The sequence below is a fragment of the Ixodes scapularis genome, unplaced genomic scaffold (assembly GCF_016920785.2).
Source record: "Ixodes scapularis isolate PalLabHiFi unplaced genomic scaffold, ASM1692078v2 PGA_scaffold5__190_contigs__length_132052651, whole genome shotgun sequence".
Taxonomy (NCBI): Eukaryota; Metazoa; Arthropoda; class Arachnida; order Ixodida; family Ixodidae; genus Ixodes; species Ixodes scapularis.
The window spans coordinates 17068945-17077999 of NW_024609880.1; the positions used below are offsets into that span (position 1 = coordinate 17068945).

Genomic DNA, 9055 nt, shown 5'->3' on the forward strand with positions numbered 1-9055 from the left:
TTCGTTATCGGAATTAGCCCGACAAATCGCTCCACCAACTAGGAACGGACATGCACCACCATCCACCGAATTAAGAAAGAGCTCTCAGTCTCTCAATCCTCCCACTGTCTGGGCCGCGTAAGTTTTCCCGTGTTGAGTCAAATTAAGCCACAGGCTCCACTCCTTGGTGGTGCCCTTCCGTTAATTCCTTTAAATTTCAGCTTTGCAATCATACTTCTTCCGGAACCCAAATACTTTGATTTCCCGGAAGCTGCCCGTCGAGTCATTTTTTTATTTATTTATTTGAAAATGCTGTCAGCCCTCTCTTGAGGGCTATTACAGGGAGAGAATCAATCGTTGTGATTACACATAAAAAAAGATGCAAGCATAAGAAATTGTCAATGTAGCAGACACTGCTGAGTTTGAGTAAATCAGGCGGATCGCTGGTTGTCATCGTTTATGGTTAGAACTCTAGGGCGGTTTTTGATCGCCTTCGAACCTGAAACTTTCGTTCGTGATCAATGAAAACACACTTGGCAAATGTTTTTGCAGTAGTTCGTCTTGCGATGGTCCAAGAATTTCACTCTTAGCGCCGCAACGCGAATGCCCCCGTCTGTCCTTTATAATCCTTATCCTGTATTCTAAAAACCAGCAAAACAGTAACAGGATCTTGTTCTATAATACCCTGCACTGTTATTCAGGTGAATTGCCTGCATTGAGCCCAAGGCAGCACACAGTATTGGCCAACATTGGATTTGATGGGGCAAAGAACGGCCCAACAATGGCCCAAATGAGCCATATGTTTCCCAATATTGGAATCACATTGGAGAATATAGGGCTATCAAAGCCAATGGTTTTCCAATATTGGTGATACGTTGGCATAGGCTAGTCAACATTCGACTGTCAAAGCCAATAGCTTTCCAATATTTGATATACGCCGGCATAAGTTGTCCAATATTGAACTGTCGGAGCCACTGGCTTTCTATATTGGCTATACGCCGGCATAAGCTGTCCAATATTGGACTGTCAAAGCCAATAGCTTTCCAATATTTGATATATGCCGGTGTAACCTGTACAATACTGAACTGGTAAAGCCAGTGGTTTTCCGATACTGAATATACGGTGGCTTAAGCTGGGTAATATTAATCTGTCAAAGCCAAAAGTTTTCCAATATTGGTGATGTCTTGGTATAGGCTGGTCAACATTGTACTGCCATAGCCAATGGCTTATCGATATTTGTGTCGCCTAGACTATAGACCCACTACCCTGTTTTTTTTGTTGTTGTTTTTTTTGCATTGCAGAGGTAGGAAAGTGGAAAAGAGTCCATTCATGCGCTCGCTCGGGCGAGAAGTTTTTTTAGCCAACTTCATGTGGCGTACGTCACCGGTGCTTTATAACCGCGATCACAAATACGTCCTTGGCTGCTTATAGGACTATTGCAGTTTTCTTTTTTTTTTTTGCCGGCTGCTTTTTTTTGCGCATTGCCTTACCTTGGCGTTGACAACTTAATTCCGTTTTTTTAGATTTAATTACTTTTGTCTTTTCCGGTGTATTTTCTATGTACACGTAGCGTTAATGTCTTCTCATTGTCGGTGCCCTTGAACTGTTTGCATTTCTTTCTGCGTGCTCTATTTTTTATATTTAATGTTTCTGCTCATATATCGAAATTGTCGACGCAGGTGTAAACAAAGATAAAGCCGCCGCTTACGTCGCAAACGAATTGACTCCTACTCTGAGTTTTACGAGAGTCTATCGCTCTAAAGTCGTATATGGACTTGAATGAAGTCTCGAAAGGGACGCTTCGACTGTCAGTGCACTTGTCATCAGTGTAGGCAGAGCAATAACGTAGCAATCGCGACGCGAGAGCATACTGCGCCTCAATCTGGCCGGCCGCGCTCGCTCTGCGGAAATGTGAGCGTGGGACTCTCGAGCCCCGTTAGCTTACTGAGGTTGCAAGGCGCTACTTTGTTGTTGCGAATCCTTTGCCCTTCGAACGGTCGCGAAGCCGTTGCGCCCGGAGTACTTTACGCAGCATCTTTCAGAAACCGTTCGCCCAGCATCGCAACCTTCTGTCTGCGAGCATCGGCGATTAATCGTGTGTTGAAAGTGCCGCTCTCCCGAGTTGAAAGTGCTGTCCGGGGTGTCCTTTATGTGTAACTCTTTCATAAAAAAATGTGAAGTTTAAAAACGCGAACCTAACAGTGCACAAATAATTTAAAATTATTGATAAATATATATATATGCATATATATATATATATATATATATATATATATATATTTATTTATATATTTATTGGTGTACACCGTGCGCAAAAAATAGTCGCGCTTAGTTCTCCATTTTAAATTATAATGTGTTTTATACGACGTAAAACATACTGTCTTCAAGCTTGCCCCGCTTAGAACCACTTTTGGCCAGGACAGCTTCTTTAGGAGTTCAAATGCTGACCTTCAAAGAGCTGTCCTGTTCAATCGTATTGACAGCAGGGTACACGCCATGCGTGTTTAAGGCCAATGGTGTCTCCGGTTAGGGTCACGTGACTACGGTCTCGAAGCTGGTCATAAGGCAGAGCAGGGAACCTGCCTAAATCCCAAGGTCACGCACAACATCCACTGCACTATCAACCTTGGGTAGAAGTGACAAATCCTCTCGTGTTCTTTGTTAAGATGCCCCTGAAGATTAGCCTTTCTAGGCGCACACCCGTCCTGGCCTGCTTCCTTTCTACTCCTCTCTTTTTCTCTCTCTCCCTAAGCTAAAGACGTGGTAGGCGGTGCGTACTCGCCGGACCAATGAACCGTACACTTTTTGTCGCTTGAATCCGCTCTCGGTGCGCGGGTAACGGCAGAAGCGTGATCACGTGGTTTGACGGATGACGCGTTAGCCGTTGACAAACCCGGAATGCCTGCGGAGACCGGACCTAGTTTCGCGTGTGATGCGACCTGCGGGGTGCGGGCCTGCTGTGGATTTCGCTTCAGTGGTAAATGGTATCTCGTTCAAAAAGTCCTACCCGTATCGATTTCTTCAAAGAAGCCCAATACAATCTTGTGAATCGTTTAGTGTTCAGTTCGGCAAATGGCAGCGTGTGCTACATCGTGTTGAATCTTCACGGATCGCTTCCTTCTAGTTTTTGTGTTTGAGTGGTTGTTTTCCACTGCCCGTGTCGATTACATCCTTCAAGTCCGGTATTTTCAACGTAAGTGCGCTGCAACCTACTTGGTGATCATTGTCCGTTCTTGTACCGGTACTCTTCCGGATAACTTCTAGCATTTCTAGAATTAGGCAGTGCCTATCTCCTGGCACCAGGGAGAATACTTTTCCCGCAATCTTACTGACAGTCGCCTGCTATTATCTGTCTGAGATAATGTCACAACTGCAGGTAATATACTGACTTTCTTATTCTCCCTGCGTTTCGCAAAACACGTTTTGTGACCACCTTTTCGTGAATACACGTTTCGTCGACATTCACGTTTCGTGGTCATTCGTTACGCGAATTGCAGGCTGTAGGGGCATTTCGTCGCGCGTGTATTCCTGAGGTGCAATGTTTCTTCGACATTCGTTACGCGAATTGCACGTTGTAGGGGCATTTCAACGCGCGTGTATTCCTGAGGCGCGTGCTCACCGAACCAGCCCACCCTTTCATGCCGCTTTGTGCTAAGTCTGCAGTGGTTCATTGCAAAAGAAAAAAGAAGAAACGAAAAAGATATTTTGAGATTTTTTAATGAAACATCGCGTGTTGATGAAACTATCTGTCCATAAAATGTCGTTCGATGAACTGATTGCATCGCCAATGAGGGGCGACTACCGGTAGAATTTCGGAGAAAAAATTCTGCCAGCTGCCGGGAGACTCGACACAACCCCAGAATTACCCCGGTTGTTGTTTCCTTTGCAATCTTCTCAGTTGTATCACAGCTGAGTAGCACCTCTTCACATATTAAAAACTGCTGAGTTTGTACTTGTCTACAAAATAAGCTGTGCGTAATAAACTTTTAGGAGATTTCAAAACAATCCCTTCCCAGGCAGCATACGATATTGGGCCAACATTGGAATTGATGGGACAAAGAATGGCCCAACAATGGCCCAACTGAGCCATGTGTTTACCAATATTGGAATTACCTGGGCCAATAATGGACTATCATAGCCAATGTTTTTCCAATATTGGTGATGCACTGGAATAAGCTGTCCAATATTGGACTGTGAAAGCCAATGGCTTGCCAATATTGGATAAATGCTGACATAACCTGTCCAATATTGGACTGTCAAAGCCAATGGTTTTCCAATATTGGATATATGCTGGCATACGTTATCCAATATTGGACTGCCAAAGCCAATGGCTTTCCAATATTGGATATATACTGGCATAACCTGTCCAATATTGGACTGTCAAAGTCAATGGTTTTCCAATATTGGATATATGCCGGCATAAGTTATCCAATATTGGACTGTCAAAGCCGATAGGTTTCCGATATTGGATATATGCTGGCATAAACTGTACAATATTGGACTGTCAGAGCCAATGGCTTTCCAATATTGGATACATGCCAGCATTAGCTGTCCAATATTGGACTGTTAGAGCCAATGGTTTTCCAATATCGGATGCATGCTGGCGTAAGCTGGTCAATATTCAACTGTCAAAGCCAACAGCTTTCCAAGATCAACTCATGCTGCATAAGCTGGTCCAATAGTGGACTGTAAAAGCCAATTTGGATTTCCAATTTTGGAAGTATGCTGACTTGTGCAGGTCATATTGCACTGCCAAGGCCAAGGGCTTTCTAATATTGAATGTATGCTGTCATATGCTGTTCAATATTGGAGTGTTAAAGCCACAATTTCCAGTATTGGAAATACAGGGATGAAACTGGGCAAAGCAGCTTTGGAGAAATTTTGGGAGCAGAAAAAAACTATTTTCATGAGCTACTTTTAGTTTTACGAGAGTCTATCGCGCTATAAAGTCATATATTAAACTCGAGTGAAGTCTCAAGAGGGTTGCTTCGACTGCCAGTGCACATGTCATCAGTGTAGGCAGAGCAACGACGTAGCAATCGCGACGCGAGAGCATACTGCGGTCTGGCCGGCCGCGCTCGCTCTGCGGAAATGTGAGCGTGGGACTCTCGAGCCCCGTTAGCTTACTGATGCTGCAAGACGCTACTTTGTTGTCGCGAATCATTTGCCCTTCGAACGGTCGCGAAGCCGTTGCGCCCGGCGTACCCTGCGCAGCATATTTCAGAAACCGTTCGCGCAGCATCGCAACCTTCTTACTGCGAGCGTCGGTGATTCATCGTGTGTTGAAAGTCGGACGATGTGCTGTTCGAGGTGTCTTTTATGTGCAACTCTTTCGTAAAAAAATTTGAAGTTTAAAAACGCGAACCTAACAGTGTACAAACAGTTTTAAATTTATTGATAAAAAATATATTTATATATTTATAGATATATTTGTGTACATCGTGCGCAAAAAATAGTCGCGCTTAGTTCTTCATTCTAAATTATAATGTAAGTTATACGGCGCAAAACATACTGTCGTCACACTTGCCCCGTTTAGAACCACTTTTGGACTGGACAGTTTCTTTAGAAGTTCGAAAGCTGACCTTCAAAGAGCTGTCCTGTTAAATCGGTAATGACAGCAAGGTAGACGCTATGCGTGTTTAAGGCCAATCCTGTCTCCGGTTAGGGTCACGTGACTACTGTCTCAAAGCTGGCGATAAGGCAGAGCACGGAACCTGCCTAAAGCACAAGGTCACGCATAACTTCTACTGCACTATCAACCTTGGGTAGAAGTGACAAATTCTCTCGCTCCGTTCATTGTTGAGATGCCCCTGAAGATAAGCCTTTGTAAGCGCACCCCACCCCGTTCTGGCCTGCTTGCTTTGTACTCCTTCTCTCTTTTTTCTCTCTCTCCCTAAGCTGAAGGCGCGGTTGCTGTGCGTACTCGCCGGACTTGAATCCGCTCTCAGTGCGCGGGTAACGGCAGAAGTGTGATCATGTGGTTTGACGGATGACACATTACCCGTTGACAAACTCGGAATGCCTGCGTCGCAAGGACCGGACCTGGTTTCGCGCGTGATGCGGCCTGCGGGGTGCAGGCCCGCTGTGGATTTCGCTTCTGTGGTAAATGGTATCTCGTTCGAAAAGTCCTACCCGTCTCGATTTCTTCAAAGAGGCCCAAGACATTCTTGTGAACAGTTTAGTGTCCGGTTCGGCAAATGACAGCGTGTGCTACATAGTGTTGAATCTTCACGGATCACTTCCTTGTAGTTTTTGTGTTTGAGTGGTTGTTCTGCAGTGCCCGTGTTGACATGTAAGTCGGATTACATCTTTCAAGTCCAGTATTTTCAACGTAAGTGTGCTGCAACCTACTTGATGATCATTGTCCGTTCTTGTATGGGCAATCTTCCGGATAACCTCTAGAATTGGGCATTGCCTATCTCCTGGCAGCTGGGAGAATAATTTTCCCGCAGTCTTACCGACAGTCGCCTGCCATTATCTGTCTGAAATAATGTCACAACCGCAGGTAGAATACTGACTTTTTTTATTCTACCTGCGTTTCGCAAAAACACGTTTCGTGTCCACCTTTCTGGTCGATATTTACCTTTCATCGACATTCGTTACGCGAATTGCGCGCTGTAGGGGCATTTCGTCGCGCGTGTATTCCTGAGGCGCGTGCTCACCGAACCAGCCCACCCTTTCACGCCGCTTCATGCTAATCTGAAGCGGTTCATTGCAACAAAAAAAGAAGAAAAGGAAACATATTTTGAGTTTTTTTATGAAACATCCCGTGTTGATGAAACGATCTGTCTATGAAATGTAGATCGATGAACTGATTGCACCGCCAATGAGGGGCGACTAGTGGTAGAATTTTGGCGAAACAATTCTGTCAGCTGCCGGGAGACTGGACACTACTCAAGAATTACCCCGGTTGTTGCTTGCTTTGCAGTATTTTTAATTGTATCACAGCTGAGTAGTACCTCTTCACATATTACGAATTGCTGAGATTGTGCTTGTCTACAGAATAAGCTGTGTGTAATAAACTGTTAGGAAATTTCAAAACAATCCCTTTTGTCTGTTTACCTTCGTTTTTGCAAACAACTTGGCGAGGGCACTTGCAAAGAGCTGGGCGAGTGCAGCAATGGGCAAAAATCAGCATGACGGCCAACATTGGATCGGGTTGCGCTTCCAGTGTTGTCCAATATTACGCCGGTCTTCGCCAATATGGGGGCACCTTGGCTGGAACCATGGTTTAGCGATGGCCCAACATTGGCACCAATGATGGGGCCGACATCGGCTGGAACGATTGCTGAACATTGGCCCAACATCGGCACCGATCACTGGGCCAACATTGGAAAGGGTAGCGCTTCCAATATTGAGGCCGGTCTTTGCCAACGTTAGGCCAATGTCGGACCGACATTGGTGTGCTGCCTGGGTTGTGTCTGTGTACCTTCCTTTTTGCAAACAACTTGGCGAGTGCACTTGCAAAGAGCTGGGCGAGTGCAACGATGGCCGAAAATCAGCATGACGGCCAACATTGGATCGGGTCGCGCTTCCAGGGTTGTCTAATATTACGCCCGTCTTTGCCAATGTGGGACCACCATTGGCTCGAACCATGGTTTAGCAATGGCCCAACATTGGCACCAATGATGGGGCCCACATTGGCTGGAACGATGGTTGAACAGTGGTGCAGCATTGGAACCAATGACTGGGCCAACGTTGGATAGGGTAGCGCTTCCATTACTGTCCAATATTGAGGCCGGTCTTTGCCAATGTTAGGCCGATGTCGGACCAACATTGGTGTGCTGCCTGGGGAATTTTATTTTTTCAAGTGAACGCGCCGGTCAAAGAGAAGCTCCTGATGAAGACAACCAAGCCACGACAGGCATGATCTTCAGCATGGGCTGTAACGTGGTGTCCACGCACTTCCCGCTTGTAACTGAGATCCAACTACGAGCTTTTTAACCGTAGAAACTTTAGTGTAGGCTATTGGAGCTGAAATTACCGCTGCTGGTGGCACCAGACTTGCCCTCCCATGAATCCTTGTTAAAGGATTCAGAGCGTACTCACTTCAATTACTGGGCCTCAAAAGAGTCCCGTATTGTCATTTTTCGTCACTACTTCCCCGTGTCGGGAGTGGTTAATTTGCGCGCCTGCTGCCGTCCTCGGATGTGGCAGCCGTTTCTCGGGCTGCCTCACCGGAATCGAAACCTGATTCTCAGTTACTCCTAACAACCATTGTAGGCCCATTAACTGCCATCGACAGTTGATAAGGCAGACACTTGAAAAAAACGTCGCCGGCTCGTGGCCGGGCGATCACCACAAAGTTATCCAGAGTAATCACACAAAATGGACCGATGCCCGATTGATATTGGTCTAATAAAGCACCCGTCGCCCCGTGGGGCTTCGACCTCACTGCGTGTATCCGCTCTAGAATACAAGTAGGAAAAAACGACCTAAAAAACCATGACTGATTCAATGAGTCATTCGTGGTTGCGCCTCGTTTTGGCATATACTTAGACACGCATGCCTTAATCTATGAGACAAGCATGTGACTACTGGCAGGATCAACCAGGTAATCTTCTCGTAGTGGGTCGCCCGAAACCCTCAAACGCGCGGACGCGGGGCCACCGTCAGGCGCCCATTATAACGTACCGCAACAATGTAGAAGTTTCTCCTTCTAATGCAAGAAGAAATAAAGCACGTTCAAGCGTGCAGCCGGATCATCTCCAACCGAAGTCCGTACCGACGCGGCAAGAATCGGAATTTTTTTTTTTTCTCGAGCAACAGAAAGTCGTACGCCAAAATTCATTGACTACGCCTTCGCAGCGTTGCAGTAATTTCAGATACCGACGACGTTTCCAAGCGCTGCTCGCACCAGTCGAACGCTCGGCGGACACCACCTCGACATAGTAGCTCCAATAAGTACAAGGCGTCACAAAAAAAAAAACAGTGTTTTTTTTTTTGTCGCTAAGCATCGCCGAACGCTCATTCTCCACCCAAAGGTAGCGCTGGAGGTCACATCCAGATGCCAACCCTTAGCGAAAATTAAGACGTTTGAAATGTACCATATTTTATTTTGTGTGTTTTTCCTTAA

The 9055-nt window shown here is 45.9% G+C and overlaps 1 pseudogene; it reads right to left on the reverse strand.

Annotated features, from left to right (window-relative positions):
- Window positions 1-8285: 8285 nt before the first annotated feature.
- LOC120846447 lies at window positions 8286-8770 on the reverse strand (annotated as a pseudogene).
- Window positions 8771-9055: the final 285 nt, after the last annotated feature.